This window comes from Mustelus asterias, chromosome 2 (assembly GCF_964213995.1).
Source record: "Mustelus asterias chromosome 2, sMusAst1.hap1.1, whole genome shotgun sequence".
NCBI lineage: Eukaryota > Metazoa > Chordata > Chondrichthyes > Carcharhiniformes > Triakidae > Mustelus > Mustelus asterias.
Window position 1 is genome coordinate 72,097,694 of NC_135802.1, and position 27,132 is coordinate 72,124,825.

At 42.2% G+C, this 27,132-nt stretch overlaps 1 protein-coding gene across 5 annotated transcripts in view; it reads left to right on the forward strand.

The window, feature by feature from the left end:
• LOC144508725 (tyrosine-protein phosphatase non-receptor type 3-like) overlaps positions 1 to 27,132 on the forward strand; it is a 176,089-nt gene that overhangs the window by 12,927 nt on the left and 136,030 nt on the right. The window contains exon 1 of one of the 5 annotated variants that reach the window (XM_078237036.1): positions 17,747 to 17,819. The exons of 3 other annotated variants lie outside the window; for them this stretch is intronic. The gene's annotated coding sequence lies outside the window, so the exon portion shown is untranslated. Of the gene's footprint in view, positions 1 to 17,746; positions 17,820 to 26,469; positions 26,508 to 27,132 lie in introns of those variants that run through there. One more of the 5 variants, XM_078237051.1, reaches the window with a different exon arrangement.

Consider the following 27,132-nt stretch of genomic DNA (forward strand, 5'->3'; position numbering starts at 1 on the left):
GAAAGAACACTGGGGCCTAGTCTTTATACTCTTATAGAGTTTGTTTTGAGACATAGTGCGTAACATGCTCCTCTAATCAACCCCCCTTTTCAGCCTGAGCTTTTAGAAATGAGTACAGTTGCGTTTCCTATTATCCACTACCTCAATACAATTAATACCCAATATACAGTGAAGTCACGATGAATCAAACTTGGATGGCAAATTCTGGTTATGTTGAAGTGGTCAACCATTCTTGCTAAACTAAATAGCAAATCCCATAGAATGATGCCTGTGATGAGCCTAAATTCCACACTGCTTACTTCAGATTAGCTGAACTTGTCTAAGCTTATGTGACTGCTAACCAATCAGAGCAGAGCTAGACAGCACAAGAACACAAAATCATGAAACACTGGGCAAGCCATGATTTGACATTGAAATCTCCCTTTGAAAGGACATGCAAAGCCTGCAAGTGTGGCTAAACGTGGAGAAAGTTAAAAGTGTTGTTGATCGGAGAGAATACAGCAAGTGGAAAACTCTGTGGCATGAGGCAGAAAGCAGACATTTTGAAGGAGAGGGAGATTCCACCATTGAGTTTGTCCATCATTATGAAATACAAGGTGAATATCTTGGAATAGTTTGACAAGCAACATTCTCTCCAACAAGGAAGAGGATGAACATGACTTCTTATCCCAGGATTGAAAAAGCTTTACTAACGTGGTTCAAGACACATTCAAAATCTGCATGCGAAGCAGAAAAAGATTATGGAGCTTTTCCGGAGCTAACTTTTGACATTTATCAGTGCATAACTCTGGCATTTTACAAGGTCAGGGTATTGTAAGGTGTGAACAAATTGAATAAAGACGTTTTCACACATTTACTGCTTCACTGTGTTTTCATTTGGCATTTGAATTTGCTGTTTTTTACATAGACTGCATTTGTAGGCATTTCAGTTTATAGAGGGATTCGTTCATGTGGGAGTGGGGCCTTCTTGGCTATCACAAAGCTGCACTTAACACAAATTTGTGGGTGGATCACCTTGGATTCAACTCATCGGAATTTTGATGTATATCCAGGCAGAACAAAATCGTGAATGCAACAGTTCTCTGAGGGGGAGCTCCCAAGTTTTTCAGCATTCATTAAACAGAGGTGGCTTCATTGGTCTGAGTACAATTGCACATTGGAAGAAGGTAGCAGACCCAAGAACCTTTGGTAGGGTGAGAAGGCCGGAGCCAGACAACCAGTAGGACGCATACAGCTCCACTTCAGGGATGCTTGCAAGCATGACGTGAAGGCCCTGGACATTGATTATCCCAACTGAGAGTCCCTAACCTGATATCAGAGGAAAATTGTGACACTTCCTGTAGGCTGGCTTGTACATTCATGATGACCATTGGAACAGCGACCTGGCAACAGATGGCAATGTTGAAATCAACAACCCACTAGGACACATCCAAAGTCTGCAATGCTAAGCAGAAAAAGATTATGGAGTTTTTCCGGAACTGAATTCTGACATTTATCAGTGCATAACTCTGTTAGCTTTATGTATAGCACTTGCAGCAGACACTGCCTCTTAAAGATTGTTCTCTTTAGCAATTAGCATAGGTGTGTCAGATGAAGAAACCCCATCTGAAATAGATTGGTTTGCTGCATTTCCATTCTCTTTCATAGATGGAAGGATGCCAGAACCTGCTGTGTAATTAAACTTGCAATACAAATGGAGATGATATGGCAAACAGTTGATTTTGTTACCTGTAGCCTGTTTTTCTGCTGCACTGCCTTATGATGATTTTGGTATTTTTCTTTTTTTCAGCACAACTGAGTTTTCTAGGAAACAATACAAGTAATTGGGTTTCCTCTGACATTTCAGTTGAGGAAGGAGACTAAATCAAAGTCCTTTGCTCTTATTACTGTATCATTGTTTTTCCACGGCTAATGGTACCATTTCAGTTTTAAGATTGTTTTGATCCCTGTGGGGAGCAACGAACCTAAGTAACCAAATGCCTCCAATATAATGAAATTACCAGACAAGATTTCACTTTTTGCAACGTTTGTTTAACAGAAATCAGAATCAAAGTAAATTAACAGGCAAATCACTTTTGTGACAAATTATGAGCTACACATGAATAACAGACGCAACAAAGACAATCTCACCAAGCCAGTAGACAGTATGGTCCCAGTTTCAGCTACACAGTCCTCCCAAGCAGAATTCTTGTCCTTTTGCTTCAATGACCACATTGGTGGGTAGATGCCAGTGTTGTTGCTGTAGTGGAAGAGTTTGACTAGGGGTGCAGCAAGTTCTGGAACACGTTGTCAGCACCATTGCCAGAATATTATCAGGGTCCATAGCCTTTGCAGTATCCAGTGCCTTCAGCCATTCCTTGATATTACATAGAGTGAATCGAATTGGCCGAAAACGGTAAAGTTGGGTATCTCCGGAGGCAGCCACTTGGCATTTCTGGTAGAAGATTGTTGTAAATGCTTCAGCCTTATCTTTTGCACTGATGTGCTGTACTCCCTCATCATTGAGGATATTTGTGGAGCCACCTCCTCCAGTGAGTTGTTTAATTGTTCACTACCATTCACGGCTGGATGGAGCACAACTGCAGAACTTTGATCTGATCCATTGGTTGTGGAGTTGCTTAGCTCTGTCTATAACTTGCTGCTTATGCTATTTGGCATGAAGGTAGTCCTGTGTTGTAGCTTCACCAGGTTGACTCCTCATTTTTAGATAATAACATAAGAACTAGGAGCAGGAGGAGGCCATCTGGCCCCTCGAGCCTGCTCTGCCATTCAATAAGATCATGGCTGATCTTTTCGTAGACTCAGCTCCACTTACCTGCCCTCTCACCATAACCCTTAATTCCTTTACTGTTCAAAAATCTATCTGTCCTGGTGTTGCTTCTGGCAGGCCCTCTTGCACTCTACATTGAGCCACAATTGATTCCCAGGCTTGGTGATAATGATAGAGAGGGGATATGCCGGGACATGAGGTTACAGATTGTGGTTGAGTACAATTCTGATGGACCACAGTGCCTCATGGTTGCCCAGTAGAGTTGCTAGACATGTTCTAACTCTATCCCATTTAGCACGATGGTGATGCCATAACATGATGAATGTTTTTCGCAATGAAAAGACGGGATTTTGCCTCCACAAGGCTGTACGTTGGTCACTCTGACCAATGCTGTCATGGACGGATGCATCTGCAGCAGGCTGGTTGGTGCGGATGAGGTCAAGTATGTTTTTCCCCCTTGTTCCCTCATCGTCTGCTGCAGTCTGTCTTGTAGCTATGTCTGTTGGGACTCACTCAGCTTGATCTGTGGTTATGTTACCGAGTCTCTCTTGGTGATGGACATTGAATTCCACCATCCAGCATATGTTCTGTGCCATTGCTACCATCAGTGCTTCCTTCTTCATGGTGGGATTCAAACCCAGGTTCCCAGAGCAAAACTCTGGGTCTCTTGGTTACTAGTTCAGTGACAATACCACCTCATCTGATCGCGTCCCAGATATCCTGAGGTGGGAGGGAGAGGAGCCAGAGGTCGTGGTACATATTGGTACCGCTGACATAGGTAGGAAGACGGAAGGGGTCATGAAAAGAGAATATAGGGAGTTAGGTAGACAGTTGTGAAGGAGGAATGCAAAGGTAGTAATCTCAGGATTAATTCCTGTGCCACGGGAAAGTGAGAGCAGGAATGGAGTGAGGTGGAGGATGAATGCGTGGCTGAGGGACTGGAGCGGGGGGCTGGGATTCAGGTTCCTGGATCATTGGGACCTCTTTAGGGGAAGGTGTGACCTGTACAAAAAAGACGGGTGGCACTTGAATCCCAGGGGGACCAATATCCTGGCAGGAAGGTTGGCCAAGGCTACTGGGGAGAGTTGAAACTAGAAAGGTTGGGGGGAGGGAATCGTGATGAGGTGACTGAGAGCGAGGAGGTTAGCCTGCAAATAGAGAAGGATTGTACACAGTGTAAGAGGGAGAATAGACGGGTGATGGAGGAGGGGAGAGCTCGGACCAAAGGTTTGAGATGTGTCTATTTTAACGCCAGGAGTGTAATGAATAAAGTGGATGAGCTTAGAGTGTGGATCGATGCTTGGAAGTGTGATGTGGTGGCCATTACGGAGACTTGGGGGACAGGGACAGGACTGGATACTTCAGGTGCCCGGTTTCAGATGTTTCAGAAAGGACACAGAATGAGGCAAAAGAGGGGGGGGGAGTGGCACTGCTGATCAGGGATAGTGTCATAGCTGTAGAGAAGGTGGAAGCCGTGGAGGGATTGTCTTTGGAGTCTCTGTGGGTGGAGGTTCGGAGCGGGAAGGGGTCGATAACTTTGCTGGGTGTTTTCTACAGGCCGCCCAATAGTAACAGGGATGTTGAGGAGCAGATAGGGAAACAGATCCTGGAGAGATGTAGTAATAACAGGGTTGTCGTGATGGGAGATTTTAATTTCCCAAACATCGATTGGAATATCCCTAGGGTAAGGGGTTTGGATGGGGAGGAGTTTGTTAGGTGTGTTCAGGAGGGTTTCCTGACACACAGCATGTGGATAAGCCTACAAGAGGAGAGGCTGTACTTGATCTGGTACTGGCTAATGATCTCTCAGTGGGGGAGCATCTTGGGGATAGTGATCATAACTCTATCTCCTTTACGCTAGCATTGGAAAGAGATAGGATCAGGCAAGCTAGGGAAGTGTTTTATCTGGAGTAAGGGGAAATATGAAGCCATCAGGCAGGAGATTAGAGGCGTAAATTGGAAGGAGGCAATCTCGAGGAAAAGTACTGAAGTAAGGTGGCAGATTTTGAAGGAATGTTCGTCTGGAGTTCTGCATGGCAACGTTCCGATGAGACAGGGAGGTGTTGGTAGGTTACGGGAACCGTGGTGCATGAAAGCTGCGCTGAACCAAGTGAGAAAGAAAAGGAAAGCGTACAAAAGGTTCAGAGAGCTAGGCGATGATAGGGATCTAGATGAATATACGGCTTGTAGGAAGGGACTTAAGAAAGAAACTAGGAGAGCCAGAAGGGGTCACGAGAAGGCCTTGGCAGGTAAGATTAAGGCGCACCCTAAGGCGTTCTATAAATATGTGAAGAGTAAAAGGATGAGATGTGAAGGAATAGGACCTATAAAAGGTGAAGGTGAGAAAGTCTGTACAGAACTGAAAGAAATAGCAGAGGTGCTTAATGAATATTTTACCTCGGTATTCACGGTGGAAAAAGACCTGGGTGGTTGTACTACAGGATTGAGGTGGACTGAAAAGATTGAAGATGTGGACATTAAGAAAGAGGATGTGATGGAAATTTTGAATGGCATCAAGATAGATAAGTCGCCGGGACCGGATGGGATGTACCCCAGGTTGCTGTGGGAGGCGAGGGAAGAGATTGCAGAGCCTCTGGCGATGACCTTTGCGTCGTCGATGGAGACGGGAGATGTTCCGGAGGATTGCAGATGTGGTTCCTATATTCAAGAAAGGGAATAGGGATAGCCCAGGAAATTACCAACCGGTGAGTCTAACCTCAGTGGTTGGTAAGTTGATGGAGAAGATCCTGAGGGACAGGATTTATGAACATTTAGAGAGGTTTAATATGCTCAAAAGTAGTCAGCACGGCTTTGTCAAAGGCAAATCATGCCTTACGAGCCTGGTGGAGTTCTTTGAAAATGTGACTAAACACATTGACGAAGGAAAAGCGGTAGATGTGGTTTACATGGACTTCAGCAAGGTGTTCGACAAGGTCCCCCATGCAAGACTTCTCGAGAAAGTGAGAGGGCATGGGATCCAAGGGGCTGTTGCCTTGTGGATTCAGAACTGGCTTGCCTGCAGAAGGCAGAGAGTGGTTGTAGACGGGTCTTTTTCTGAATGGAGGTCGGTCACCAGTGGAATGCCCCAGGGATCTGTTCTAGGACCCTTGCTGTTTGTCATTTTCATAAATGACCTGGATGAGGAAGTGGAGGGATGGGTTGGCAAGTTTGCCGACGACACGAAGGTTGGTGATGTTGTGGATAGGTTGGAGGGATGTCAGAAGCTGCAGCGTGACATAGATAGGATGCAAGACTGGGCGGAGAAGTGGCAGATGGACTTCAACCCCCGGGATAAATGTGTAGTGGTCCATTTTGGCAGGTCAAATGGGATGAAGGAGTATAATATCAAGGGTAAGTCTCTTAGTGGTGTAGAGGATCAGAAGGACCTTGGGGTCCGGGTCCATAGGACTCTTAAATCGGCCTCGCAGGTAGAGGAGGTGGTTAAGAAGGCGTATGGTGTGCTGGCCTTCATCAATCGAGGGATTGAGTTTAGGAGTCGGGAGATAATGATGCAGCTTTATAGGACCCTCGTCAGACCCCACTTGGTGTACTGTGCTCAGTTCTGGTCGCCTCATTACAGGAGGGATGTGGAAATGATTGAAAGGGTGCAGAGAAGATTTACAAGGATGTTGCCTGGATTGGTTGGCATGCCTTATGACGATAGGCTGAGGGAGGTCGGTCTTTTCTCCTTGGAGAGACGAAGGATGAGAGGTGACCTAATGGAGGTGTACAAGATGTTGAGAGGTATAGATCGGGTGGATTCTCGGAGGCTTTTTCCCAGGGCTGAAATCATAGAATCCTACAGTGCAGAAAGAGGCCATTCGGCCCATCGAGTCTGCACCAACCACAATCCCACCCAGGCCCCATCCCCATATCCCTACATATTTTACCCACTAATCCCTCTAACCTATGCATCCCGGGACACTAAGGGGCAATTTAGAATGGCCAATCAACCTAGCTCGCACATCTTTGGACTGTGGGAGGAAACCGGAGCACCCGAGGAAACCCACGCAGACACACGGAGAATGTGCAAACTCCACACAGACAGTGACCCGAGCAGGGATTTGAACCCAGGTTCCTGGAGCTGTGAAGCAGCAGTGCTAACCACTGTGCTACCGTGCCGCCCCTAGAAAGAGACCATTTGGCCCATCAAGTCTGCACCGACCACAATCCCACCCAGGCCCTACCCCCATATCCCTACATATTTACCTGCTAATCCCTCTAACCTACGCATCTCAGGACTCGAAGGGACAATTTTTTTTTTAACATGGCCAATCAGCCTAACCCGCACATTTTTGGATTGTGGGAGGAAACCGGATCACCCGGAGGAAACCCACGCAGACACAAGGAGAATGTGCAAACTCCACACAAACAAGCTGGGAATCGAACCCAGGTCCCTGTGAAGCAGCAGTGCTAACCACTGTGCTACCATGCCGCCCCGGCTGCTACGAGAGGACACAGGTTTAAGGTGCTGGGGAGTAGGTACAGAGGAGATGTCAGGGGTAAGTTTTTCACTCAGAGGGTGGTGGGTGAGTGGAATCGGCTGCCGTCAGTGGTGGTGGAGGCAAACTCGATCGGGTCTTTTAAGAGACTTCTGGATGAGTACGTGGGACTTAATAGGATTGAGGGTTATAGGTAAGCCTATATATAAGCCTAGGTAGGTAGGGACATGACCGGCACAACTTGTGGGCCGAAGGGCCTGTTTGTGCTGCATTTTTTCTATGTTCTATGTTCTATCAGTATTTATCATGATGCAAAAGTTATAAGTAATCTAATTAAAAGTGACACAAGTTCATAAAAATCCTTTACACATATTTAGAATCAATTACAGATTCCCCAAACATTTTAATGCATCACAGAAGTTTTACAGTGCCGGCCATTCGGTTCCATTCAGAGCAAATATGTAAGGAGATTACAGATAGCTCCAAGTAAAATAGGCTGGTAATAGCTGGAGATTTTAAGTTTCCCAACATTGACTGGGACAGCCATAGTATTAGAGGGTTGGATGGAGAGAAATTTGTTGAGTGTATTCAGGAGGAATTTCTCATTCAGTATGTGGATGGCCCGACTAGAGAGGAGGCAAAACTTGACCTCCTCTTGGGAAATAAGGAAGGGCAGGTGACAGAAGTGCTAGTGAGGGATCACATTGGGATCAGTGAACATAATTCTATTAGTTTTAAGATAGCTATGGAGAATGATGGGTTTGTCCCAAAAGTTAATATTCTAAATTGGGGCAAGGCCAACTTTGATGGTATCAGGCAGGAACTTTCAAAAATTAATTGGGGGAAGTCTGTGGGAAGGCAAAGGGACGTCTGGTAAGTAGCATGCTTTCAAAAGTGTGTTAACCAGGGTTCAGGGTAAACACATTCCTCTTAGAGTGAACGGCAAGGTTGGCAGAAGTCGGGAACCCTGGATGACTTGGAATATTGAGGCCCTGGTCAAGAAGAAGAAAGAAGCACATGACGTGCATATGCAGCTGGGATCAAGTGAATCCCTTGAAGAGTATAGGGGGTGTAGGAGTAGAGTTAAGAGAGAAATCAGGAGGGCAAAAAGGGGACACAAAATTGTTTTGGCAGATAAGGCAAAGAAGAATCCAAAGAGCTTCTACAAATACATAAAGGGCAAAAGAGTAACAAGGGAGAGAGTAGGGCCTCTTAAGGATCAACAAGGTAATCTATGTGCGGATCCACAAGAGATGGGTGAGATCCTTAATGAATATTTCTCATCAGTATTTACTGTTGAGAAAAGCATGGATGTTAGGGAACTTGGGGAAATAAATATTGATGTCTTGAGGAGTGTACATATTACAGAGAAGGAGGTGCTGGAAGTCTTAAAGCGCCTCAAGGTAGATAAATCTGCGGGACCTGATGAGGTATATCCCAGGACGTTGTGGAAAGCTGGGGAGGAAATTGCGGGTCCCCTCGCCCAGATATTTGAATCATCGATAGTCACGGGTGAGGTGCCTGAAGATTGGAGAGTGGCAAATGTTGTGCCTTTGTTTAAAAAGGGCTGCAGGGAAAAGCCTGGGAACTACAGGTCTGTTAGCCTCACATCTGTGGTGGATAAATTGTTGGAAGGTATTTTAAGAGACAGGATCTACAGGCATTTAGAGATGCAAGGACTGATTAGGGACAGTCAGCATGGCTTTGTGAGTGGAAAATCATGTCTTACAAATTTAATTGAGTCTTTTGAAGGGGTAACCAAGAAGATAGATGAGGGCAGTGCAGTTGATGTTGTCTATATGGACTTTAGCAAGGCCTTTGACAAGGTACCGCATGGTAGGTTGTTGCATAAAGTTAAATCTCACCGGATCCAGGGTGAGATATCTAAATGGATACAAAATTGGCTTCTTGACAGAAGCCAGAGGATGGTTGTAGAGAGTTGTTTTTCAAACTGGAGGCCTGTGACCAGCGGTGTGCCTTAGGGATCAGTGCTGGGTCCACTGTTATTTGTCATTTATGTTAATGATTTGGATGAGAATATAGGGGGCATGGTTAGTAAGTTTGCAGATGACACCAAGATTGGTGGCATGGTGGACAGTAAGGAAGGTTATCTCCAATTGCAGCGGGATCTTGATCAATTGGGCCAGTGGGCTGACGAATGGCAGATGGAGTTTAATTTAGACAAATGTGAGGTAATGCATTTGGTAGATTGAACCAGGGCAGAACTTACTCAGTTAATGGTAGGGTGTTGGGGAGAGTTACAGAACAAAGAGATCTAGGGATACATGTTCATAGCTCCTTGAAAGTGGAGTCACAGGTGGACAGAGTGGTGATGAAGGCATTCGGCATGCTTGGTTTCATCGGTCAGAACATTGAATACAGGAGCTGGGACGTCTTGTTGAAGTTGTACAAAACATTGGTTAGGCCACACTTGGAATACTGTGTGCAATTCTGGTCACCCGATTATAGAAAGGATACTATTAAACTAGAAAGAGTGCAGAAAAGATTTACTAGGATCCTGCCAGGACTTGATGGATTGAGTTATAAGGAGAGGCTGAATAGACTGGGACTTTTTTCTCTGGAGCGTAGGAGACTGAGGGGTGACCTTATAGAGGTCTATGAAAGAATGAGGGGCATAAGCAAGGTAGATGGTCAATATCTTTTCCCAAAGGTAGGGGAGTCTAAAACTAGAGGGCATAGGTTTGAGGTGAGAGGGGAGAGATACAAAAGTCTCCAGAGGGGCAATTTTTTCACACACAGGGTGGTGAGTGTCTGGGACAAGCTGCCAGAGGTAGTAGTAAAGGTGGGTACAATTTTATGTTTTAAAAAGCATTTGGATAGTTATATGGGTACGATGGGTACAGAGGGATATGGGCCAAATGCGGGCAATTGGGATTAGCTTGGGGGTTAAAAAAAAGGGTGGCATGGACAAGTTGGGCCGAAGGGCCCGTTTCCATGCTGTAAACCTCTATTACTCTATAATGTGTCTGCACCGGGTCTCTGAATGAGGAATTCACTTGCTGCCTTTCTCGCACCTTCTTCCCGTAATCCTGCACGTTCATTCTTTTGAGATAATAGTCTAATTCCCTTTTGCATGCTTTGATTGAACCTGCCTCCACCACACCCTCAGGCCGTGCATTCCAGACCCTAATCAGCCGCTGTACGAAAAGTTTTTTTCTCATGTTTGTTTCTTTTGTCAATTACTTCAAAACCTGTGCTCTCTTGTTCTCAGTCTTTTCACGAGTGGGAACAGTTTTTCCGTATCTACTCTGTCCAGACCCCTCATGATTTTGAATACCCTTATCTCATCTTCTTTCAGTCTTCTCTTCTCCAAGGAAAACAGTCCCAAATTCTACAGTCAGTCTTTATAACTGAAGTTCCTCATCCCCGGAACCATTCTTGTAAATCTTTTCTGAACTCTGTCCAATATCTTCACATCCTTCCTAAATTGTGGCACCCAGAACTGAATGCAACACTCCAGCTGAGGCTGAACTGTATCTTATAAAGGTTAAACATAATCTGCTTTTTCTTCTAATCTCTGCCCCTACTGACAAAGCCTAGAATGCTGTCTGCTTTATTAACCACGCTCTCAACCTGTCTTGCCACCTTCAATAACTTATGCAAATATACGCCCAGGTCTCTCTGCTTCTGCATCCCTATTAGAATTGTACCCAATATTTTATTTTTAAAGATTCTACTATTTCTCCATATTGAATTCCTGTCTACCCATTACACCAACTTGTCCATGTCCCTTTGGGTCTACACTATCCTCATCATAATTTATTAAGCCTCCCCGTTTGGTATCATCTGTGAATTTTGGAATTGTGCCCTGTACACTAAGGTCTAGGTGTATATATACATATATATCAGGAAAAGTAAGGGTCCCAACACTGACCACTGGGGAACTCTACTACAAGTCTTCCTCCAACCTGAAAAATATCTATACTATGCTCTGTTTCCTATCGTTCAGCCAATTTCATATCTATGCGATTACTGTTCATTTTATTCTATGAGCTATAACTTTGCCCACAAATTTGTTTTGTGGCACTGTATCAAATGCCTTTTGGGAGTCCATGTACACCACATCAACAGCATTGCCCTCATCAACTCTCTCCTCAAACAATTCCAACAAATTCGTGATTTTCCCTTAAGAAATCCATGCTGGCTTTTCTTAAGTAAGCTATTTTTGACTACATGACTATTAATTTTATCCTGAATTATTGTTTCTATAAGTTTCCCTACCACCAAAGTTAAAATGACTGGCCTATAGTTACCTTTATACCTTTCGCAATTCTATAGTCCTCTGAGTCTAAGGAAGATTAAAGAGTTATGGCTCTGCAATTTCCTCTCTCGCTCCTATCAGTATCCTTGGAACATCTGGCCCTGATGCCTTATCAACTTTTAAGTACAGATGGTCTATCCAACACTTATCAATTATAAATCCTTCTCGTATATGAATGGCCTCCTCTTTTACCATGACCTGGTTAGCATCATCTTCCTTGTCAAAGCAATTACAAATTCCCTTACAGTTACTGCTTCTGGGTCAAAGACCATCACAAAATACATTGAAGTAAAGTGGCTGATTTTTCTTTCTCTTCCACTTGTTCTTGGAAAGTATTGACAAAGCTACATGACTGGCAGCTTTTGGCCCGGTATGTGACGAAGCTTTTGCAATAACCTGCATTGGATTAAGGTGCTCCAAATAAATGTTTTATTAAAGCATTATCCTACTGAAAAGACTCATTATTCCATTTTGCTTCTGTGAATACAACCAACTGGAAGAAGGTTCTTTTCAGCCATGACGAAGGGATGAATTCTTTGTATGTTGCCAAGCAGCCCCAACATTGTGTTTCCTGAAAAGTTATTTACGTGCCAGACTTCTGGATACCATTTAACAGACTGAATACATATATTTAGGATACGTGAACAGCACTAAGCAAATTTATGTGATTTGATATTAGTTTTGAGTGTTATAAGCTGAGAACCAAAAGTGTTTCCATATAATCATATTTTGAGTAATATACATTTTTAAAATTGTTTTCTTGCCTTTGGGAAAGAAACAGGTTGCTGAGTGAGTCAGGCACATAATTATATGAATAATTCAGAGTGCAGAAAAATGGGTGCAGGACTTGCGGAATGTAGTATTGCAGTGGAATTGTAAGACTGTGGCAAAATAGTTTTACATCCTATTACAGCAGTACTATTAAACGCAGCCAGTTGGAAAACTTATAAAACTATGTAGATTCTGTTAGGTCAGTTTATGAATGTAGATAATTATGAGAAGTTGCTACTTATCACTGGTGGAGAATCTATTTTATCAGAGGAAGTTGGGTCAAGATTAGGCAGCAGGCCTCTTAAAATATTTGCTGCACAGCGCACAATTAGTTACAAAATAGCACTCACTGATAATGGCTTGAGAACCAGTTGCCTGTCCACTCTTTCAGTTAATGTTTGGTGTGCAGCCACAAAAGATGCAAGCAAAGGAAATGATTATTCTTTGATTTGTATCTCTGGAACTGGGGAACACAACTATCAATATGATTTTTGTTACTAATCATTTCTAATTTATATAAACAGTAAAACATTACTCTCTTTTTTGATCTCTAATAACTATATGGAAAGAATTTCCTGCTATCTTACCAGTTTAACTCTTTGCAGTGTGGGTGTCATAGAGTCAAACATTACAGAAACAGGCCCTTCAATCCAGTCCTGGTGATGATGAAACTCAAACCCAATGGTCTGGATGCAGGAGTCTAGTACAGCTGACTTTATTAATTTCCTCTTTTTAGACTTTTAAGTCTTGGGTGTTATCCACACGTTCACCACTGAGTGAACAAGTCAATGATCTGTCCAGCAGGCATCAGTCCCCCACGAGTGATATAGCCATAGATCTGAACAATCACATCATGCCTCTGTGTTTTTTATTTGTATTTCCGGCAGTAGAGGCTGTTTGTCATAATGAGATCATGCTGAGGACACCAGTTGCGTTTGCTTTTCCCACCCCATTTTTCTCAGTGATTCTGCTCCAGATAATCAGTCATTGTCAACCCTGGCACTAAATTCCCTCTTGCAAAATGGCAGTGAGGACGTCATCGTCAAGGTCAGAATAGAATGTTTCCTTAATATCTTCATCAAAGTACAGGGTCAGGGCATAATCCTGACGACAGTGGCATATTGGCTACAGCTGGGTTGTAGGATAATGTCATGAACCTTTTGTTAATACAATTGAGGAGTTCCCTATTATGTTAGCTCCTGGTCTCTATACTTTGCTTGTCATTTTGTTTTTCATTTCCTCTCTGAACTTTCTATATTCAGCACTATTCTGACTTGTATTGTCAACCTGGCATCTGTCATATGCACCCTTTTTCTGCTTCATCTTACTCTTCTGTGATCTCTTTTGCCATCCAAGGCGCTCTTCCTTTCTTTGCCCTACCACGCCCCCATTGGAATTTATTTCAACTACACCCAAATCATTTCCTCTTTAAAGGTAATCCATTGTTCCATTCCAGTTTTCTTCACCTCCTTCACCATTCATTACGTAATCACTACCAAAATGTTGCTCATTTCTAATCCCCATCATAAAAATGACTTCTAACACTGCAAAATCACCTACCCTCTGCCCTACCTCAGCCCATCTACAGCTAAAATTCTAATCCATGCTTTGGAAATGTTGTGGCTAGCTGGTCGAAGCAGTGCTTTCCTGGCTAGTTGCTCATCCTCCATGCTCCATAAATTTTAACTGAAACAAAACTCTGATAATTTACTGGTGGTATCTCACTTCTTCTCTGCTGCTGCACCAGTCTGTGCTCTGTGCTTTTGTTTTGTATGATTACATAATAAATTATAGGCCACCTTTCATTGCCTAAATCTGAGTTATCAGGCTCACTGCCTTATAACAGTATATTAATAATTGACTATATATATGTTTGAAAAGTTCAACAAAACTCTTGAACGTTTTGTTTCATCACTTCATGATTCTTCAGGCTTAAAGTGCGCATGCAATTCTTATTAATAGGTCTATATTTTATGCCTTCGTTTACAAAAAGAGTACAACAATCAGATTTCAGATACACAAACTTGCTGAGAATGGAAAGCCATCATCATGAAAACATACAAAAGTAGATCTCAAGTTGTCAATGCAGTACAGTCAGAATAGAGCATACATTTTCCAGAAACACCCATTGATAAGACAGCACTTTCATTTACACAATCTTTTGCTGTCAAAGGACTATTCAAGGGAATGCATAATTTTCAGCTTTTCATTGGAAACATGGGTGGAGGTAAATTACAATTTGGGCTCACCTAATTCATCTTACCAAGCTAACATTGTTAACTTTTGAGCTAATATGTCCTTCCCTCTGCCCCTTCCTAATTGCACTGTGGATGCATCTACATCACATGAACTGCAGCAGTTCAAGGAGGTGGCTTACCACCACCTTTGCAAAGTCATTTAGGGATGGGCAATAAATGCTGACCTAGCCAGCGATGTCCACATCCCGTGAAAGAATAAAAATAATGCATCCATATTTGGAAAGAAAATCCAGCTTGTGCTATCAGTTTGTAATGAATGCCAGTTCTGAAAAGAATTCAACGTAACTCTATCAAACGGAATTGTATTGTCTGGTAAGAGCTGTGCCAGAAGAAAAACACTTGCCCTATTCTTCCCACTTCTCTTTAAGTATCACTAAAGAGGGATTTCTGTCTGTCAATTGTAACAAGATAGTCTCATGCTTGAAAGATTCTCAACTTGCCATGCCACCTCTGTTCATGTTGGCGTAGGTGTTCATGTACAAAGCTAGTACCTTAACCAATTAATGTACACAAATGCTGGAGACGGATTCTTTTTTTGCCAGACTGATTGTACAATGAACAAAGTATGCCTTCAATAAGCCTGGGGCAATTTAAGATAAGCTTTTACACCGAACATAGAAATTGGGATTTCAGTTGCTCACTGGCGAATTTTGTACTTGTTAAAATGTTCAATTATCCTTAAAGAGAATACTGAGATATATTTTAGAGGGAATTATACAGTAGTAGTGTACAATCGGTGTTGTAAAAGTTAACCTCACATGCTGCTCACTTTGCCAAAAGGTATGTAACTGTTTCAGAAATAAGTGACTGGAGTAACCTGGTGTACAGTTCTTGTTTCCATGTTACAATGGGATATAGAAGTACTGGACAATGTGCAAAAAAGACTTCTCAGGATGATACCAGAACTGAGTGAAAATGCTTAACAAGAAAGGGTTGGACAGGCTGGCGACTCTGTTTTCTAGTAAAGAGAAAATTGAGAGGTGACCTGATACAGGTCTTCAAAATTATGGAGAGTTTTGATCTGGTAGACATAGAGAAGGTACTTCCATTTGGGAGGACCAAGACTAGAGGTCTTTTAGCTCTGCCAGAGCCAGAAGCTCCAGGACTTGATGGCCAAATAAGGTGGGTTCATAACATGGCCAAATGGGTTGAGTATTGAACTTCAAGTCCTTCCAACATGTGTCAATAGCAGGCGGTAAGACTAGGAACGATTCCTGGACAGCCATGTGATGGAAATAAAACTGAAGCCTCTATCATCACTATTCATAGCTCCTTCAGGGGCTGATTAGCTCAATTGGCTGGATAGCCAATGTGGATCAGATTGATGCCAACAGCCTTCAGGCAGAACACTAAAGAAGAAACCAATTGGGGACCATAAATGTAATATCATAGAATCATAGAAATATGGTGATTAATAAATTCAATAGGGATTTCAGAAGAAACTCATTTACCTAAAAGTTGAAAGAATGATGAGCTGGCTGCCACAAGCTGATAAGATGTATTTAAGGGGAAACTAGATTTTTAAAAAATGAGGGAGAAAGACATAGACTGAAATGCTGATCAGGTTAGATAAAATATTGTGGGAGAAGGCTCATGTGGATCATAAACAAATTGGAACCAAATAGCCCGTTTTTCTGCTCTATATTGCATGCAATTCATTTTATTTTCCATTGATTAATTCTGGTGTTTCTGTGGCCCTTGCTGGAGTCAGTGGATGTGGTTTATTTGGACTTTCAGAATGCTTTTGACAAAGTCCCACATAAGAGATTAGTGTGTAAAATTAAAGCACATGGGATTGGGGTAGTGTATTGAGATGGATATAAAACTGGTTGGCAGACAGGAAACAAAGAGTAAGAATAAACGGGTCTTTTTCCAAATGGCAGGCAGTGACTAATGGGGTACTGCAGGGATCAGTGCTGGGACCCCAGCTATTCATTATATAAAAAGATTTAGATGAGGGAACTAAATATAATGGTTGGAATCTTACCACTGTTCATGCTGGTGAGATTTTCCCATCTCACCGCAGTGAATGGAGGTTTGGCTGGCCGCCAAATTCTCTGACCTCGCTGTAGCGGGAACGTGGCATGAACAGGCGATAAGATCGTGCCCAATATCTCCAAATTTGCAGGTGAGACCAAGCTGGGTGTGAGGGTGAGCTGTGAGGTGCAGAGATCCTTCAGTGTGTTTTGAGTTGGATGATCAGCCATGATCATAATGAATGGCGGAGCAGGCTCAAAGGGCCAAATGGCCTCCTCCTCCTATTTTCTATGTTTCTGGCCTCCGTACTACAAACAGAATATTGAAGCACTGGAGAAACTGCAGAAAACATTTGTAAGGCTGTTAACTTGTGTGCATGCTTGAGCAGACATGTACTTTATTTCCCTTGAAAAGTCCAAGAGGAAACCAGATAGAAATCTTTATAAAATTATTCAGGGAGTTGAGGATAGATGTAATGAAACTCTTTCCACTTGTGGGTAAGACCAGAACAAAAGAGCAAGCAGGCAGTAAAAAAGGCAAATAGTATGTTGGCCTTCATAGTGAGAGGATTTGAGTACAGAAGCAGGAATGTCTTGATGCAATTATACAGGATCTTGGTGAGGCCACACCTGGAATATTGTGTGCAGTTTTAGTCTCCTTATCTGAGGAAGGATGTTTTTGCTGTAGAGGGAGTGTAGAAAAGATTTAGCAGACAGATTCCTGGAATGACGGGACTGACATATGAGGAGAGATTAAGTCGGTTGGGATTGTATTCGCTGGAGTTCAGAAGAACGAGGGGGAAATCTCATAGAAACCTATAAAATTCTAACTAGACAGGGTAGATGCAAGAATTTGCTACTACAGAAAGTAGTTAAGACCAAAACATTGAATGTTTTCAAGAAGCAGTTAGATATAGCACTTGGGGCGAAGAGGATCAAAGAATAGGGGGGAGGCGGGATTCAGTGTTACACTAATGTCCTACAAAATTAACTAAACAGATTTAATGAAGTTGTTTTCTTTTTCTGGCTCTTAAAATGTTCATCAGAAACTCTGGAAAACAGAGTTACAGATGAAGGATCAGTGAGTAAAAGTAGGTGTTGCAATAGGACTTTTGTGCACTCACTACGTCACAATTGGATTTGATCCATCTGGCAGTTACTGTAAGATCATTCAAGTTTGTGTACCTATAGTCATGTGAACAGGAAACTGAGAGAATGTGAAAGTATGTGCAAAAACTGTGGCGTAGTCAGAAAGATACTTGATCTCTCACCTTGTTTGTGACTGACTTTAAGCCTGGCTGCATTTCTCCTGGAAAACAGGTTTGTTGCAATGGAGTTTAATTGTAAGCATGAAATGCTATGTGCGCTGTAGACAAAGCAGTGTGTGATAGACCACTTTATAAATCCTGTTAATTAAAAAAATGTACTTTTAACATATCTATTTACTGACTTTTTGTTTTTTTCTTTACAATGTTTGCTTTTAAGGGCAAGGCAAGTGCTCGCATGCAATATATCAGTTTTTAAGTATTGAGTTCTCACAATGCATATGTGTCCATGTATTTCTTTGTGAAAAGCCACAATTACTGGTTGCAAAGAAAAAAAAGAAATGGAGCCACTGTGAATCTTTTCAAATTTCCTTGGTGTATTGTACCGGAATCTTTGTAGACATCTTTCAGACTGTACTGTCCTCTAAACAGTGATGCATATTGCTTCAAAAGGTCGCTGCCTATTTTACAATTCGATTGGTTGGTGAGGGAGAGATGGAAGAACAAACAATTCAACGTTGATGCATGCAAATGCAAAAAGGCCATGTTACTGAGTGCCTGATCCATGCCCTGGACATCATTTGCCATGAACAAAATATGAAATGCATATAATGTATATGTCCCATGTATCACCCGTAACAAGGAAGTGTGAACTTTTGAAGACAGTGTGATTAGAAACAGTTAATAGTGCTTTTAATGAATATTTTGGAGTGAGTTTTATAATTATTTTACTGAAACTTGCCCTACTGAACACTGATGACAATCTTGTACTGGATCGTCTGTATGGCACCAAGATACTTCAACAGTTACTATATCTCAAATGGTACCATCTATAAATGCAAAGGGAAAGTAGGAGGTCATTTAGCTCCTTGATCCTATTCCACCATTCAGTGAGATCATGGCTGATCTGCGACCAAACTCCATATACTTGCTTTTACTGCATATCCTATAAAGTAACTTTGGCTAATAAAAATCTATTAATCTTAGTTCTAAGTTTTTCTGTTTGTGAGAGTTCCTAATCTCTCCCATTCTGTGGGAAGAAACATTTCTTAATTTCATGTCTGAAAGATTTGGCTCTACTTCTTTGACTAGCCCTGAATTTCCCCAACCAGCAAAATTGGTTTCTGTCTGTCTGCTTTAACTGATAACCATAATATCTTGAAAACTTTGATTATATCACCCCTTAATCTTCTAAATCCAGGGATTGCAATCCTAGTTTGTGTAATCTTTCCTAATCACTGAATCCTTCAAGTTCAGGTACCATTTTGGGAATTGTATGTTGTACTCCCTCCAAGGCCAATATATATTTCATAAGGTGTGGTGCCCTGAAATGTTTACAGTGTTCTAGGTGTGATCGAACCAGAGCTTTGTCTATCTAAAGCATGATGACATCGACCTTTTCTATTCTAAATCTTCCATTCACTGTTTGATTATTTTCTGTACCTTTTTTTAACTTTAATGATCAATGTACCTGGGCCCCCAAGTCTCCTTGAGCTTCTACTATCTGTAGTTTTTCACCCTTTGGCAAGTTTCCTGTTTGATCTGTCTTAGGCTCAAAGCTAATGACTACATTTTCCGACATTGAAATGCATTTGATACAGTTTTGTGCACTCAATCTATCAATATCTTTTAAATTTTGCACTTCTATCTACATTGCTTATAATGCTGACTGTTGTTGCATCATCAAATTTGGATTTGTGTTTTTTTTATTCCATTATCTGAGCTGTTAGTACAGTAAGTAGTTGAGACCTCAACACAGATCCTTGTGGGATACCACTAGTCCCACCCTGCTAATTATATTACCTACCCTTTATCTCTATTCTGTTTTCTGCCTCGCCAGTTTTATAACCATATCAATAGTTTGCCTTCATTTCCATGAGATTCACTTCAGCTAACTGTCTCTCATCAAATGCCTACTGGATACTTGTATGAATTCATAATTAAATATAAGTCCATAGACGTTCCCTGCCCGCTACTTTGGTCACTCCTTCACAAATTTTAATCAGATTCATCAGGCATGCGCTACCCATTGCAAATCCATGCTCTCTCTGAACAACTGGACATTTTCAAGGTATTTAGGGAACTTTATAGCAATTTCCCAATAACAGATATTAGGCTAATTTATCCATACTTCCGTGGTTTCCCTTTCCATCTTTCTTAAATAATAGACTGATATGTGTAATTTTACAAACTAAAGGAATAATTCCAGGGTTCAAAATACACAAATTTTCCCTCAAGGCCCCAAAAAGCCCTGGAAAAGTCAATCACGGATGTGACCAATAAAGGATAAGTGCCCCTATATGTGGAAGTGACAGACTAGGTGAGGAGCTACTTCTCCAATCATAGGCTGTTTCTCCCTCATGCTTGCCACTGATGGGCTCAAGTGCATCTCACCAGCAAGCTTATCAGCCCCTAATGTGGGAAAGAAACAGCTGTGGGATTGCAGAAGCAACGCGTGAGTGCAGGCAGGTTGTAAAACAGCACCTTAGATTCTGACCAAAGAGAACCTTTTCCAGGAAGCAGTAACCAGGACCCCAGTCACCCTCACCCCGGGGGTACACAGACCAAACCCACAACCAATGCTACTGGACCAGCTGAGGGAGGGAAAAACAGCCAGACCCCAGACAACCACTGCTCCCAAACCACCACAGCACACCCACTGACCCTGGTTTCCCAATGCCTATATTGGGTTGCCATGATGTGGAGATGCCGGCGTTGGACTGGGGTAAACACAGTAAAAAGTGTCTCAACACCAGGTTAAAGTCCAACAGGTTTATTTGGTAGCACAAGCCACTAGCTTTCGGGGCGCTGCCCACTCACTGATGAAGGGACAGCGCTCCGAAAACTAGTGGCTTGTGCTACCAAATAAACCTGTTGGACTTTAACCTGGTGTTGTGAGACTTCTTACTATATTGGATATTGGGTTGGCCAGCTCCAGAGCCAGCCACAACTTCTTGGTCTCGATGGTCCCAGAACCACACTAATAGCAGCATGCTCCATCAGAAGATGTGGCAGGATCCGAGTGTGTGAGTCGGAATGGGAGCAGTGACTCTGGACGAGAGAGAGAGAGGAAAGAAACAAACTTCAAGGGGATGAGAGACAGACAGACTCTAAGCTGGAGGAGGGAGAGAGAGAGAGACCACACACACACACTCTGAGGTATGGCCGGGAGGGGCGTAGAGAGAGGAAGAAAGAAAGTGACAGACTGACGCTCAGTTTGGGCGCTGCCAGGGGCACTGAGCTCCTGACTTCATTATAGCCTTGGTTTAAACGTAGATACGAGCTGAATGCCAGAGGTGAGGTGAGAGTGACTGCTCTTGATGCCAAGGCAGCATTTAACTGATAGTGGCATCAAGGAGCCCTAGCAAACCTGGATACAATGGGAATCAGGAGAAAAACCCATCGCTGGTTGGAGTCAGACCTGGCACAAAGGAAGATGGTTGTGGTGGTTGGAAGTCAATCATCTCAGCTCCAGGATATCGCTGCAGAGAGGTCCTTAGAGTAGTGTCCTTGGCCCTACCATCTTCAGCTATTTCATCAAGGACCTTCCTTCCGTCAGGGTCAGAAGTGGGGATACTCGCTGATGACTGCACAATTGCAGTATCATTCGTGATACTGATTCAGGTAGTGAAGCAGACCATGTCCAAATGCAGCAAGACTTAGACAATATCCAGGTTTGGGCTGACAAGTGGCAAGTAGCATTCACGCCTCACAACTGCCAGACGATGACCATTTCCAACAAGAGAGAATCTAACCACCACCCCTTGTCATTCAATGGCATTACCATTGCGGAATCCCCAACTATCAACCTTTAGGAGTTTACCATTGACCAGAAACTGAACTGGACTAGCCATATAAATACTGTGGCTACAAGAGCAGGTCAAAGGCTAGGAATGCTGCAGTGAGTAACTCATCTCCTGACTCCCCAAAGTCTGTTCATCATCCACAAGGCACAAGTCAGGAGTGTAATGGAATACTCTCCACTTGACTGGATGAGTGCAGCTCCAAAAATACTAAAGCTCAACACTATTCAGGACAAAGTAGTCCACTTGATTACTACCCCTTCTATAATCATGCAATCCCTCTGCAACCGATGAACAGGAGCAGCCATGTTTACCATCTACAAGATTTACTGCAGTAACTCACCTTGGGCAGCACCTTCCAAACCCACAACCACTACCATCTAGAAGGACAAGAGCAGCAGATACTTGGGAACACTACCACCTGGAAGCTCACCTCCACTCACTCACCATCCTGACTTGGAAATACATCGCCATTCTTTCACTGTCGCTGTGTCAAAATCCTTGAACTCCCTCCCTAACAGCACAGGGGGTGTACCTACACCAGAGGGACTGCAATGGTTCAAGAAGGCAGCTTACTACCACCTTCTCGAGGTCAACTAAGGATGGGCAATAAATGGTGGTCTAGCCAGCGATGCTCACATCCCATAAATGAATTTGAAGGCAGACTCCAAGGGAGGGAGAGGAAGGGGTTGGGAGAGAGAGAGAGAGACAGACTCTGGAGGGGAGGGACGGGGGTTGAGAGAGACTGCAAAAATTGGGAAGTGAGGTTGCTGAGTGAGTGAATGAGGAGAGGAGGTAAAAGCAAAATACAGGAGATACTGGAATCTGAAACAAAACAGAAAATGCTGGAAAATCTCAGCAGGTCTGATAGCATCTGTGGAGAGAGAATAGAGCCAACATTTTGAGTCTAGATGACCGTTTGTCAGAGAGGAGCGTTGCGAAGTGCAGTAGCTTGTGTCCTCACTCTGCTTTTGACAAATCTTTTAGGTTTCTGCCTCTTTCAAAAGTTGACAATTTATTGGCTCAGTGAATTGATATCCCCTTTTAAATTTTCAAAGTGATTCATAACCACTATTTATTTGTTGGATCGCTGTGCTGTATGTTGTAATTAATGCTGGCATAATGGTCTTGGTGTTACCCTATTTTGTAACAATGGGTTAACTAGCTCTCAAATAAATAGACTTGATATGTCTGAGGAATCTTTTATGTATCCTTTCTATATTATTATTGTAAGAAGGGTAGTAAATGCCCTGTTGAATTCTTGTAGCTTTATGCATGTGCAATGAAAGTACTTTAGCTGTGACTTCACCAGTCCATGGAAAGAATGAAAAAGTAGCCCTTGAGAAAATCTGAAGAAGAGCCTTCGAAAAAAATGAATTATTTTCACCCACCAATAATTCCTGAATTGAACTTTGATAGTTCATGCTTTCACCTACTTCTAAAATTGTGGGATAAAAACCATCTGGTCCTGTGGGGCTTGCCACTCTTTATTGCTATTAATTGCTCCATTACTGTTATATTGCTTGCATTACTCTTATTGAGTTGCTGTCCTTGATTCAATAATAGTTTTCTTGGAATATCTGTCACTTTGCTCTATTGACATTCTGAAGTATTGTTGCAAAGTAAAATATTCAGCATATTTGCCATTTCTTTATTTTCATTGACAATCTCATCAATATCTGTTTAAGGGGCCCACATTGCTTTTGTCCACCCATTTTTTTTTCTAATGTATAAGATTTTGTGTTGATTTTGGAAATTCCTTGCAAGTTTCTTCCCTTTTGTAGTTCAAACTATCTGCTTTGTCACCTCTGTATTTTTTCCACTTGCGATCTTTTGTGATTTTGTTTTGCATTTTTGTATGTTTTTATAGTTTTATGTTATCTCTTCGATCTTTATTTGTCTATGGCTGCCTTACATTATCACTTACCATGAATGTCTCCCTTTTATTTATCCCCTTGAAACATCATGCATAAGTCTGTTTCCATATGCTCTATTTCTCTGCCAACATTTATTGATTCAAGGGCTCTGCTATACTATCTGCTTATTTGTATGATATCGGGACTTGAATGAGTTAATGCTTTGTAACCCAGCACCTGTAAGAGGAAGAAGCTCTCTGATGCAGCTCTCACTAAAACCTATAAGCTTATCGTTTCAATTCTGTTAACCTACCTGGTTGCGCATCTCTGGAGTTGATGCTCGTACTTGGCTGAACCTTTCGACTCTTCATCACAACCTGTTGCCAGGGATTCCTTTGTTTACCTCCAGAGTATTGCAGGACCCATTCCATTATGCATTTCTTTGCAAACATTCTCCTGTTTTTGCTGCTTTATCTTCATTTCTTTACATGGAATTATCTTCAGAAATGGCACGAGCCATTGGTGTCTGGTTATTCTAATTCAGGCCTTTTGCTGATTGTTTTTCATAAAGGTGTCAGATTGCATGAATTAGCATGCAACTTCAAAGTCAAAAGCAACATGTGCCGGAATTCTACTGCCCCGCCCACAATGGAATCGGAGCAGGCAAGGGGCGGACAATGGAAATGTCCGTTGACCTTGGGCGGGATTTTCGAGCGAGACCGTAAAATCCTGCCCATGAAGTAACAATATTTCAGATTTTCAACTTGACCTGTAAAGTGCAATATTTAATTAAAATGTTTTGAGTAGATTATTGAGAAAAATAAAAACGATCATAATGCTTTTCACAACCTCAGAGCATCTCAAAGTGTTTTATATTCACTGATGTATCTTGGAATTGTAATCAATGTTGGAATATAGGAAACTTTACAGCCAATTTGCAGCAACAAATTCCCACAAACAGCAATGTCATAATGACCAGACAGTCTGCTTTTAGTGATGTTACTTGAGGAATGAATATTGGCCATGACAACTGAGATAATTCCCCTGCCTTTCTTTGGGGTAATGCCATAGGTTCTTTAACGTTCATCTGAGAGACCACGAAGGACCTCAGTGTGATAGAAAGAAACTACTCCCAACAATTAGTGCAGTACTTCCTCAGTTCTGATTGGCAGCCTCCTTATTTTTGTGTTCAAGTTTCTGGAGTGAATCTTGAACTCAACTTTCTGGCTTGGAGACAATCTGGAAATTGGACCTCAGCTAGCCAGTTACCAGGAGATGGCAGACAAAGACTTTTGCCCATACTGAAGAAAAGAGATTAATTGTTATGCTCTAATCTATTTAAGTTACAAAGGGACATGTTAGATATCTATATGATATAAACGGCATATTGAGATGATAGTTTTTTTTAGTAAAGATCTCAGGAACTTTCCAGTTTGATTAACAATGTTCTGGGCAAATAGAATGATAGATGCCCTTGAGTATTGTATTAAGAGCTTGTGCAGGCCAAGAGGAATCCAGAGATATTGGCCAGAATTTTCTGGTCCTGCCCACCAGGAAATTGCCCACTGTGGGACTGAAAAATTTGGAGAGCAACCGAAAGTCTGTTGACTTTGTGTGAGAATTTCTGATCCCGCCGCTGCATCAGTCTGAGTGTACTGCTATATAGATTAATGAATTGAGTTTTGATTTTTCTCATCTTCAATGTTCGCAAGATACCAATGCAGTTTAACTTTTAGCCCATGTGACCTATCTTTTAGCTGTTATAGCTCAGATCTTCGAGGCTTACAAAGGAAGGAGTTCCTCCAGTTTGTGAAAATTTCAGCATTGGTCTGCGACACAGATTTGAGACATAAAGGAGAAGTCATGTCTTCATTCTCCTGCCTTGAAGAGGGCATTAGCCTCATGACAGGCACAGCTTTGCCACAGCCCCTCACATTAAGCAATTGGTGATAACTAAGCCTGCTATGAGGCACTGGAGTTTGATTTCTAGACCAGCAAGTTGACTGGCATGACATAAAATTTCTTGTCTATGCTGTAAGCAGATGCATTTCAACAACAGCTAACTGTATTTACATAGCACTTATAACATAAACATTCCGAGGTGTTTCACAGGAGTATTTTACAGCAAAATTTCACAGCCGAATCAGGAAATATTGAGACAGATGACGAAAGGCTTGGTCAAAAGGTATACTTTACAGATCGTCTTAAAAGAAAAAAAGAGAGGCAGAATGGTGAAGGGAAAGAATTCTGGAGCTTAGGGTCTTGGTAGCTCAAGGTACAGCCACCAGTTAAAATCAGAAAACCGAAAGGCTAGAATTAGATGAATCCAGATATGGAGGGATGGAGTGGGGGGGACCGTGGAGGCATTTGAAAACAAGGATAAGAATTTTTAAACACAGGAATTGCTTAATTGGGAGCCAATGTAGATTAGCAAGCACATGCTTGATGGTGAAAGGGACTTGTTTGAATAATGGCATGGGCAACAGAATTTTAGATAAGGAAGAGGTGGGGGACAAGATAGAGATCATTGAGGGATAACAGAGATAACAGAGGACGGAATGAAAAGCCGTTGCTGGTGATGCTCTGGTTACAGTTGGATAGTTAAGAGTTAAGATAGTTAAGCCAATGAGGACAGTCCCACTTAGCTGGATAACTGAGCAGATAGGTTTGGAGGAGAATGTTATGGTTGACCTTGTAGAGCTGCAGCAATGTCAAAAATGAATAATGCTCCACAGTAACAAATATTTGCAGAGAATGTTATTTTTTAACTTAGATTAAGGAACTTGATTGAAGAACTTCAGAAAGGAGTTGCTGGAATGGAACAGCATATTCAAGAATTTGAGAGGAAAGGGAGATAGGGCAGCAGTTTTCTAAGGACAGAGTAGATGTGGGTTATTTTTGAGGAGGGAGTGCTGATAGCAGTTTCTACCTTGTAACATCGAACATACTTCACAAAAACTGAATTTGCTGTAAAACATTTTCGGATGTCTAAAGATTGTGAAGACATAATACTAATGCAAATATTTTTTTCTTTTGGCATGGAGCGGTACAGTACCTGAGAGAAAAGAAGCATTTGCCATGTAGGTTAGTGTGGGGATATTGCAGGGGGGGGGGTTTGGGGGCGTGGTACGGAGCTGTGGAGATGGAAGAGATTCTAGAGAAATGCTCGGAGAATCTGGGATGGATGCTGCTTGATGAGCAAGGGAACGTGGAAGGAGAATCAGAGGCAGATAAACAAAAGGTCTCCATCTCAATCACACAATTCCTTGAGCTCTCAATTATTGTAAGTAAGAATGAAGCCAGCCTTTTAGTATTAAAATAAAATTATGTTGGATTAAATGTGGAAGTGCAGAAATATTTTTCTTTCTACTTGTATTTTTGTTGTCATAGTTTTGTCATGAGCTGCAAGCTTTCCCTTGTTGTCCCTTCCCCTATTGCTCCTTAACTCTTACCCATTCCCGTACCATTCTACTCATATCCTTTCTATTCCCTCTGTTTACCTGCCCCTCTCCATCCTCTACAATCCACCTCTTTCCTCCTTTTTCCTATTCCCATGCTTCATCTTCCAATTATTCCTTTGCCTACCATGGCCCAATTTGGCCCCTACTGTCTCTCCCCTGCTTCTCCTGAATACTGCAGAGTGAAGACTAACAGATGCAATAATAATGGAATGGATGATTTCAAAAACTGAATGATATCTGCATGCCTT